The sequence below is a fragment of the Mauremys mutica genome, chromosome 7, assembly GCF_020497125.1.
Source record: "Mauremys mutica isolate MM-2020 ecotype Southern chromosome 7, ASM2049712v1, whole genome shotgun sequence".
NCBI classification, from domain to species: domain Eukaryota; kingdom Metazoa; phylum Chordata; order Testudines; family Geoemydidae; genus Mauremys; species Mauremys mutica.
The window spans coordinates 90933521-90943152 of NC_059078.1; the positions used below are offsets into that span (position 1 = coordinate 90933521).

The following is a 9632-nucleotide window of genomic DNA, read 5'->3' on the forward strand; positions in this document are numbered from 1 at the left end:
CTTTCTATTTTATATGAAAATAATAAAGTTAAAAAATAGGATAGCAATAGTAATATACTACTGACCACCAAACCAGGATGATGATGATGATGACCATGAAATCGTCAGGAAGATTAGAGAGACTGCAAAAGCAGAAAACACAATAATAATGGGGGATTTCAACTATGTTCACATTGACTGGGTACAAAGTACCTCAGGAAGAGATGCAGAGATAAAAAATTTTAGGCACCATAAATGACTGCTTCTTGAAGCAGCTTAACTTGGAACCGACGATAGGAGAGGCATTTTTTTATTTATTCCTAAATGGAGCACAGGGTCTGGTCTAAGATGTGAATATAGCTGAACTGTTCAGTAATAGCAACCATAATATTATTAAATGTAATATTCTTGCATGGGGGAAAATGCCAAAGAAACCCACCTCAGTAGCATTTAATGTCTAAAAGGGTTCTACACAAAAATGAGGAACCAAGTTAAATGGAAATTAAAAGGAACAGACTCAGGGGTCAAATGCATGAAGTCTATTTAAAAACACCATAATAGAGGCTCAAATTAATGTATACAGAAAATAAACAAAACCAGTTAGAGGACCCAAAAAGATGCCTAAACAGTAGAGTAAAAGATATGGTTTGAGGTAAAAAAGCATCCTTTAAAAATTGAAAGTCAGATCACACTAAGGAAAATAGAAAGGTGCTTAAACTCTGGCAAGGTGAGTGTGAAAGTATAAGACAGTCCAGGAAAGAATTTGAAGAGTAACTAACTAAGCACACAAAAAGAAACAAGAAAAAAACACCCCATATTTAAGTACATCAGAAGCAGGAACCCTGCCAAACAGTCAGTGGGTCACTGGATGATGGAGGTACTAAAAGAACAGTCAAGAAAGATGAGGCAGTTGTGGTGAAACTAAATGAATTCTTTGAGTAGGTCTTCACCGCAGAGTATATTGGAGAGGTCCCCACACTTGAGCTATTCTTTTTAGGTGATAAATCTGAGGAACTGTGCCAGAATTAGGTGTCAATAGAGGAGGTTTTGGAACAAATTGCTAAATTAAAAAGGAATAAGTCACCAGGACCTGATGGTATTCACCCAAGAGTTCTGAAGGAACTCAGGTTACAAACCACAGTAAATAGTTCTGCAGTTTCATATATATTGCTTAAATCAGCCTCTGTAGCAGATGATTGGAGGCTAACTATGTAACATCAATTTTTTTTAAAAAGGCTCCCAAGGTTCTGTGCTGAGACCTATGCTATTTAACATATGCCTAAATGATCTGGAAAAGGGGGTGAACAATGAGGTGGCAAAATTTTCAGATGATACACAATAACTCACAATGACTATCTTCAAAACTGACTGAAGAGTTACAAAACGATATCACAAAACTCTGTGACTGGACAACAAAATGGCAGATGAAATTCTATGTTGATAAGTGCAAAGTAATGCACATTGGAAAACATAATACCAACTATACATACAGAATAATGGGGTCTAATTAACGGTTACCACTCAAGAGTCTGAATCTGAATTAAACCAAATTTTGAAATGTCAAAATTTTCGTGCGAACTGCAAATTCTGAGTTTTGACCAACTCTAATGAAGACCCCCTTTCATTTTGGTCCTTTCAAAAAGAGTACTCTTTCTGGGAACACTTCAGAGTCAGAGAATATGGATACTACTATCATTTATCAAATATTTGAAGTGTTTACCATGTTGAAAAGATAATCCCCAAACCACCTTTTTATTCATCCATACCAGCAGTTCATGTGTGTAGTATTTTTCTATCATTCTAATCTGCAACTGTCTCTAGGGGATATATGGTAACCAGAATAAACTAGACTATTAAGTCTATCTTATCACAACTGCTCATGTGTACCGCAGTGCCACCAATAATTATTTTTTCCTAATAGGAAGTGAAATTCAAATTTAGAGAGTAAGTAGGAGAAGGTTTAAAACATGAGACCATCAGTACAGTTTGTCTTTTGGGATGATTTATAGAAACAGGCAGGGAATTCAGAAGAAATGATTGATAAATTGGGAATTGTTAAACAACACTCAGTGTGATTTTTCACTGAGTCAAACCTGGTTGCTACACATGGAGTTGGATATCTACATGTGTTTATGTTTTAAAAAGAACTAAACTCTGCAGCAATATTGTCAGGGGATGGAAAGATTTAAAGTCACTTACTGTTTTGTTTTGCTCTCTCTTGCAGTAAACCCACCTCATCTAATAGTAATCAAACAGTCCTAAACAATTCCAGCTAGTAAATACTAGGAGTCCAATCCTACTCTCATAAAAGTAATTGGAAAACTCCCAGTGGCTTCAGAGAGAACTGGATCAGGCTCCAGGTGATTTAGTCCAGCTAGGCTAGCCTAAGGTGCTGACTAGATAATGAATGCAGATTCAGGTTGACTGAAATAATTTCTGAATTCAGGTGCATTTCAGCAAATTGTTTCAGGGAAAAAATGGAAAGGTCAAAATGGATCATTTAGATGTGTCTGCAATGAAGTGTTGATTTTTTTTGGCTTATATTCACACAGGAACATAAGTGTCATTCATAAGGTGTTGGTCTGCCACTCTAATGACTTGATTATCACTACAAACGTTTTTTTCTCCTGCTGATAATTGCTCATCTTAATTAATTAGCCTCTTAGAGTTGGTAGGGCAACTCCCACCTTTTCATGTTCTCTGTATGTGCATATATATCTCCTCACCATTCTATTCATCCGATGAAGTGGGCTGAGGCCCACAAAAGCTTATGTTCAAATAAATGTGTTAGTCTCTAAGGTACCACAAGTACTCCTGTTCTAATAGACCAGCGATTAGAGCACTCAGTCACAGTACTGCAGGCATGGTTAAAAGTCCACACTGTGCCTGATGTAGAGGAGGGACTTGGGTCTCCCACCTCACAGGAGAGTGCCCAAACCACTGGGCTCGTAGTGATTCTAGATGGACTCTTTCAGTCTCTCCTGTTAAAGCTATTCCACCTTTATATGAAACACTTAAATATTCACTGGTGCTGGGACTTGAACCCTAGTCTCCCTTTCCCAGATGAGTGCCCTAAATACCGGGCTATATAGTCACTTACTTTTTGACCCAGTGACTATTTAAATATTTCCTTCTACCGCTGGGGTTTTATGAATCTAGCCGTTTGTTCCCAGAAATGAAACAGGATGGTTTGGGTTGAAAGAAACATTTTGTTTAAACTGAAACAGAATTTTTTTGATTTACTGAAAATTTCAAAATATTTCAGTTTTGGATTGATTGAAAAATAATTGTTTCAATTTATTGATTTTTTCCCCCTAGAAATTATTCACACAGCTCTAGTACTGAAAGATTTGTTTGGGTGCATGTTTGGCTGAGTTACAGGCAATGTCAGGATTGCTGAATTGTTCAATTCTTTGGCTAAGCATCTATGTAATAACAAGCCATGTTTGTTTGCCTCTTCTCTGGCAATGCATGTTTGTACTACTGCCGTCTATTGGACGGAATATAGAGTGTGTGTGATCAATGATATCTTTAATGACTGTAACCTGAAGAAGACAGAATACTTACTATTACTAGTGAATGTTTCAGGAATTACTGCTAGTAAAACTGTAAACATCAGAGATAAACAAAAGCCTAGAGTGTGACCTGTGGAAGAGGAGAATAAAAGGCATACTACTCACTGGCAAAAGGGGATATGATTTGAACTCTTCCTGATATAATAGGACAGTCAGCATGCAACCATTGTGGCTCAGAAACTGTAGAAAAAGTAGTGTTTTCTGGTTTTGATGCAGTTAAATCAGAAGAATGTACCTACAACATATAAAGGACCATTTGACTTACATATTTTGAGAAAGAGGTTTAAAGCTGTAATTGAATATCATCTTTCATGCTAAGTGAAATTTTGGTAAAAACAAATCAGTGGTTGACAGGTTTTTAGGGTCAGATTATGAGTTCTTTTCTCAAATTTGTGAGCAATCACTTTTATGAATTGTCCCATTGAAATCACCTGGAATACTTGTGTAAGCAGTTGCATGCCAATGAAAGTAAGAGGTTCATAACCTGGCCTTAAATGAATGATTTCACAGCTTTATATGAGAGTGACAATTGAAATCTACCACAATATCACCAAGAAATCTACAAGCAGATGGTTTGGTCTAGAACAGGGGTTCTCACCCTTTTTCTTTCTGAGGCCCTCCCAACATGCCTTAAAAAATTCCACCGTCCACCTTTGCGACAACAACTGTTTTTCTGCATATCCAGTGATGAGCTGCCAAAATCTTAACAACCGGTTCCCTATAAAAAGTTCTGATTTAAGGGATATCCCACAGTATGTATTTTTTCTACCTTTCTCCATAAGAAGTGGCAATGCATTGAGTCATTGGGAGTCATACTTAACAATAAAAAAAACCAAAACATTCTGCCTCTATTGTAATAAACAGGTAAAAGTATTGCTTTATTAAATGAATTTAAAATACATTTGAAAAGAAGAAAATATAAAGAAGAGATGTATGAGTAAGGAAATGATAATATTTAAAAATGAAATGTGTATTTTTGTATTTTAAAATATTACATGTGAACTACTTAAGTTTTTAAAAATAAAAAGTGTAATACATTCATGTTGAAGTATACAATGCAACAAACAATATTTTAAAGAATATTTAAGTACATTATTTATTACTAATTAGGTAGTAATTTCCAAATGGCTTCTTGATCTTCTCTACACGAACTCTGGTATCTAATGCGGATTGATGACTTCTCATCCATGATTTAACATATGGTATTGGGTTCCAGGAACTTTTAGTGGTTTTCCCAACAAATTGATGGTCATAAAGCTTGAGATATGTTTAATTGTTAAATTTGCCCTTTTATCACTACAAATAATATTCATCAACGAAAAAGCTCTTTCTGCTTCCGCAGAACTAATTGCAATTGTGTTCATAATTAGCTTTGCTTTCCTTATTGTTTCCAGATCAGGAAGATTTTTTGATTGAATGTTATTCTCTACATAGTCACAAAAATCATTTAAATCAGCTACACATTTTATGAATTTATTTAATTCATGCACTTTTTCTTCTCCTGATTTCCAAGGTAACCTGACTTCTTCAATATTCCATGAAGTGGGATCCGTAACATTGAATAATTCAACTATTTTACGTGTATTACTAGAATGACCTAAATTATCTTCTTTATAGTTAATGTGATTTTTGTTTAATGATCTTGCCTTCATTTTTCCAATAATACACTCTATTACTTTGTCTCATGGCAGTGATTTAAACCTTACATTATCTTCAAACTCTGTGCATTTAAAAGCATCACTTTCTATCATTTCATTTATTTTATTTTTGTGTATACCAAAATTACCTTTTAATTGTATATAAAAATCAATCGGTCATTTGACTAGCTTATCTGCCTTTGTTAAACTCAATTGTCTCGCTTGCAGTGCATTTGATAATAATGCAAGTTCATCCAAAATGTCAATCATTAATGCCAACTCTTTTAAAAATTCTTTGTTTTTCAATCTTTTTTCCATGCCAGAAAATTTCTCAATTTTGGAAAAATAAATATAAAGAGATGGATAAGCTCTCCAGACTGCTTTGACAGCTCTAAGGCTATAAGAAGCCCACCGTGGACCAAAAACATGGCCTATTTTGATGATTTCAATATATAGTTCTTCAGTAACTTGTTTAAGTTCAAACTAACTTTTATTTGACTGATGAAAAATTGCATAAATCTTGTCCAAAAAAATCTTAAAATGGCTTATTTCATTGATATATTTTATAGCATCATCTAAAGCCAGTTGTAGCCGATGATTCAACCAATGCCTAATTATAATGTTTGGAAAATCTTGAATAGGTCTTGTAGCAATTCCAGATTTATGTCCAAGCATGGTGCTCGCGCCATCAGAACGGAATCCGATTAAATTTTTCCTTAAATATTCTGTGTCAAATCCTGTATCGGTTAACGTATTTCTCAAAGCATTATAAATATTTTCTGCTTTTGTTGATTCTAATTCCACTAAATCGAGAAAAATTGTTGGTGAAGAATCTTGTAATTCACATTTTATAAGAATTACAAGCACAGTTTTACTTGAAATTGTAGAAGCTTCATCAATAATAATACAAATCTTTGAATTGTTTTAGATGATTTTACTAAAAATTTGTTTTCTTATTAATTCAGCAATACGCTCTATGATTCTGATGGCCAAAAATCAAGAATGTACGCAGTTCCCTAAATTGGTTTAATTTTTAATTTGTAGCTCTACTTCATCATCCATATTTGACATTGGTCAGTTTCTTTTTTACTAAGCTGTAAACTATGTTGATAGGTTATTGCGATTTTTTTTTCAGTAAGTTTATCAATCACTGCAGTGAAAGGTTCTTTTTTAGATTCATTTAAAATATTAATAATTCTCAAATGAGAGCTTGATTCGAAATGTTACTTCATTTTTTTCTTAATGAAGCTTCCTGAATTTTATCAGTTCCAGATACTTTAATAGTACACTTTTGCCATTCCGAAGAAATGTGTAAAGATTTTCCTCCAAGGACCCCCTAATGTGCCGTATTTGCACAGTGGGAACAGCCAAGTTTTTTGCCTTCAATTATCAAGCCATTATATTTCTTTAAAAAACATTGTGCCTGCTCAGAAGTTCAACAATCGGGTACTAAATTTTCACAATCATGCAAATCCTCTTCCATTGCAGACACATTTTCAGATGATTCAACATTTAAGGTATTTTCATCACCAAAATTATTGTCATTGGCGTTTTCAATATTTAAATAACTATTTTCACTACTAGAACTACTGACTAATGATTTTGTCATTTTATTGGAAAACCAATCACTAATGCTTTTCTGGTATTTTATTATGAAGGGTAAATAATATTGAATAGAAAACTTTAATCTTTGAATAACAGTCCAGTTAGTATTACACACCGAAATATCACACGCAATTTACTGGAAACAGACTGACTATGACTCACTGGTCATGTTGAATTGTATAGAAAACAGTTGAGCAAGTGCACGAACGAGGCAAGTGTGACCCCTGTTAATAAAATAATAAACTAGATGATTGTCTCATGTCAGGATGAACTTGGATGCGACCAAGTCGCAGTCTGCGATGACATTAGACGCACACGCACATAGCAACATAAATCTTGACCTATCTGTTGTAGAAACAGCTCTTTAACTGCTAGAATTTCACGTCCCTTTGCATTTGAAGTTTATTTTGTACACCATATTATTTTCTACACCATTTTATGAGATTAAGATTATTTGGTTTTAAGATCATTTTATAACATTTGTTTTCGTAACAATTTTTAACAACCAGTTCTAAAACTGCTTCAAAATTTAACAACTGGTTCGTGTGAACCAGTGCGAACTGGCTCCAGCTCACCAGTGTGCATATCCAGTATGTTAAAAGCCAGGGCCAGCATTAGGGGTAGCAAGCAGAATAGCCTGGGGCACGACACAACAGGCAGCCCTGCGAAGCTAAGTTGCTCAGGCTTCCGCTTCAACCCTGGGCAGCAGCGCTTTGGCTTGGGCTTCAGTCCTGGGTGGTCAGAGCTCGGGCTTCAGCTTTCTGCCCTGGGTCAAACAAGGTTAACACCAGCCCTGCTCTCTGAATTATTATGGCGTACCCCCTGAAACCTCCTCAGGGCCCCACAGGGGGCATCGGATACCTGGTTGTGACCACTGATCTAGAAGACAATTCATACTATTTAGAAGCTACTGGAGAGCATCTCTATTTCAGTATCTAACATTTCTTATGAGATTTTAATTAGCAGTTCAAACATTGATGAGGTCATTACAAATCCATAACACTTTGTTCAATACAATTGTCTTAATAAAAGGCAAAAAAACTCCAATGAAGTGATCAATAAAAGAAAACAGGCAGAAATCATACACTGTAAAAAGAGAGATCTAGGAAAGTGCTCTTAAAATTAAACAGGATGATTCTGTTCATATACAAAGTTGTTTAGATGGTGAATGGAAACCATCTACTGTGAAACACAGCAAATCTTTCATGTTCATAAATAATTGAAACACCTAAGGGTAAATGACGCAATTGCAATAGATGACATTTAATAAAACCAAAATAAATAAAAGGATATAAGACAAGCAAAGAATACCTAGCACATGATAAAGGACCTCAGTGCAACTGCATCTAGGTTATCAAATGGTACAAAGCTAAGTGACCAGATGAAATGAAATGATAAAGCAGATGTACTACCTGCTTACAAAATATCTAGCAGAGGAGCAATGCACAAACCAATGAGACAGAAACGATGTATAAATATAGAAGTAAAGAGTAGGTGGAAAAATATTCAGAACAATCTTGGTTTCCTAAATTTGTTACTGTAAACCTGAACATCTGAGATTGGACAACTGCCGCTAATTGCATCATTTTAAATATTGCCATGAACAAAACTAGCTACCCAAAGATGAAAGCAGTAAAAACATTACTCATCCTAGTTCTGCTTTTTTAAGGTGATAGAAAAACATTTAAAAATGAAATCCGGGTAAATTAGATCTTCTGCATTTCCTTTAACTTATTTTTTTAGACATCTTCTCAAAGAAGGAGATCAGGTTGGTCTGGCATGATCTACCTTTTGTAAAACCATGTTGCATTTTATCCCAATTATCGTTTACCTCTATGTCCTTAACTACTTTCTCTTTCAAAATTTGTTCCAAGACCTTACATAGAATTAAAGTCAAACTAACAGGTAGGTCCCAGATGACCTCTTTTCCCTTTCTTAAAAATAGGTACTAATTAGCAATTCTCCAGTCAGAGGGTATGACCCCCAAATTTACAGATTAATTAAAAATCCTTACTATTGGGCTTGCCATTTCATATGCCAGTTCCTTTAATATTTAGTCCCATTAAGATGTTTGAGTTTGACTTCTACCTCGGACATGGTCAATTCTACTTTCATATCCTTGTTTCCATTAGCCACAGCCACTACCCCTAAACTCTTCATTACCCTTATTGAAAAATGAGGTAAACTATTTATTTAGGTATTGGTCCATGCCTAGATTATCTTCAATCTCCACCTATCTTCAGTGCTTAGCAGTCCCACTTGTTCTTTCCTTGTTTTCTTTTTATGTATATGTCTATAGAACCTTTTACTATTGGTTTTAATTTCCTTTAGTAGTTCTCACTTTATCCCTACGCTTTCTGACCTCCAAGAGGTAGCCTTCCTTGCTGATCCTCCCCATCTTCCATTCTTTATGTCAGTGCAACAAATCTTCACTGGGGATTTATACCGGTGTAGCATGGTGAAAGAAACCCTGGTCTAGACAGGGGTTTAACTAAATTCACAGCAAAGAAAAATGCTTTCTATTTAATTAAAAGTTTTAAAATAAAATAAATGTTAACAACAAAGAAGAGAGTTCTAAACAGTCTGAATGAAAAATCACTTCTCCTCTCAGTTAGTTAGGTTTCATTTAATTGGTGGCTGCGATGTCATAATCCTCTTGTTTTCTATAGTAGGCAAGACATGAATTTCTAATGTAAAATACAAGCTGATGGGCTGGGGGAACATCATAAAGTAGCAACGCAGGACACAAGCTCAATTGCTTTTCTTTTGCAGGTCACCTTTAGAATTCTTTAAGACATTTTCAGGACATGAACCATTCAAATAGTTACATTTCCTA

At 35.0% G+C, this 9632-nt stretch overlaps 1 pseudogene; it reads right to left on the minus strand.

Moving 5' to 3' along the window:
- Positions 1-4646: 4646 nt before the first annotated feature.
- LOC123374527 lies at positions 4647-6800 on the minus strand (annotated as a pseudogene).
- Between the last annotated feature and the right edge of the window lie 2832 nt (positions 6801-9632).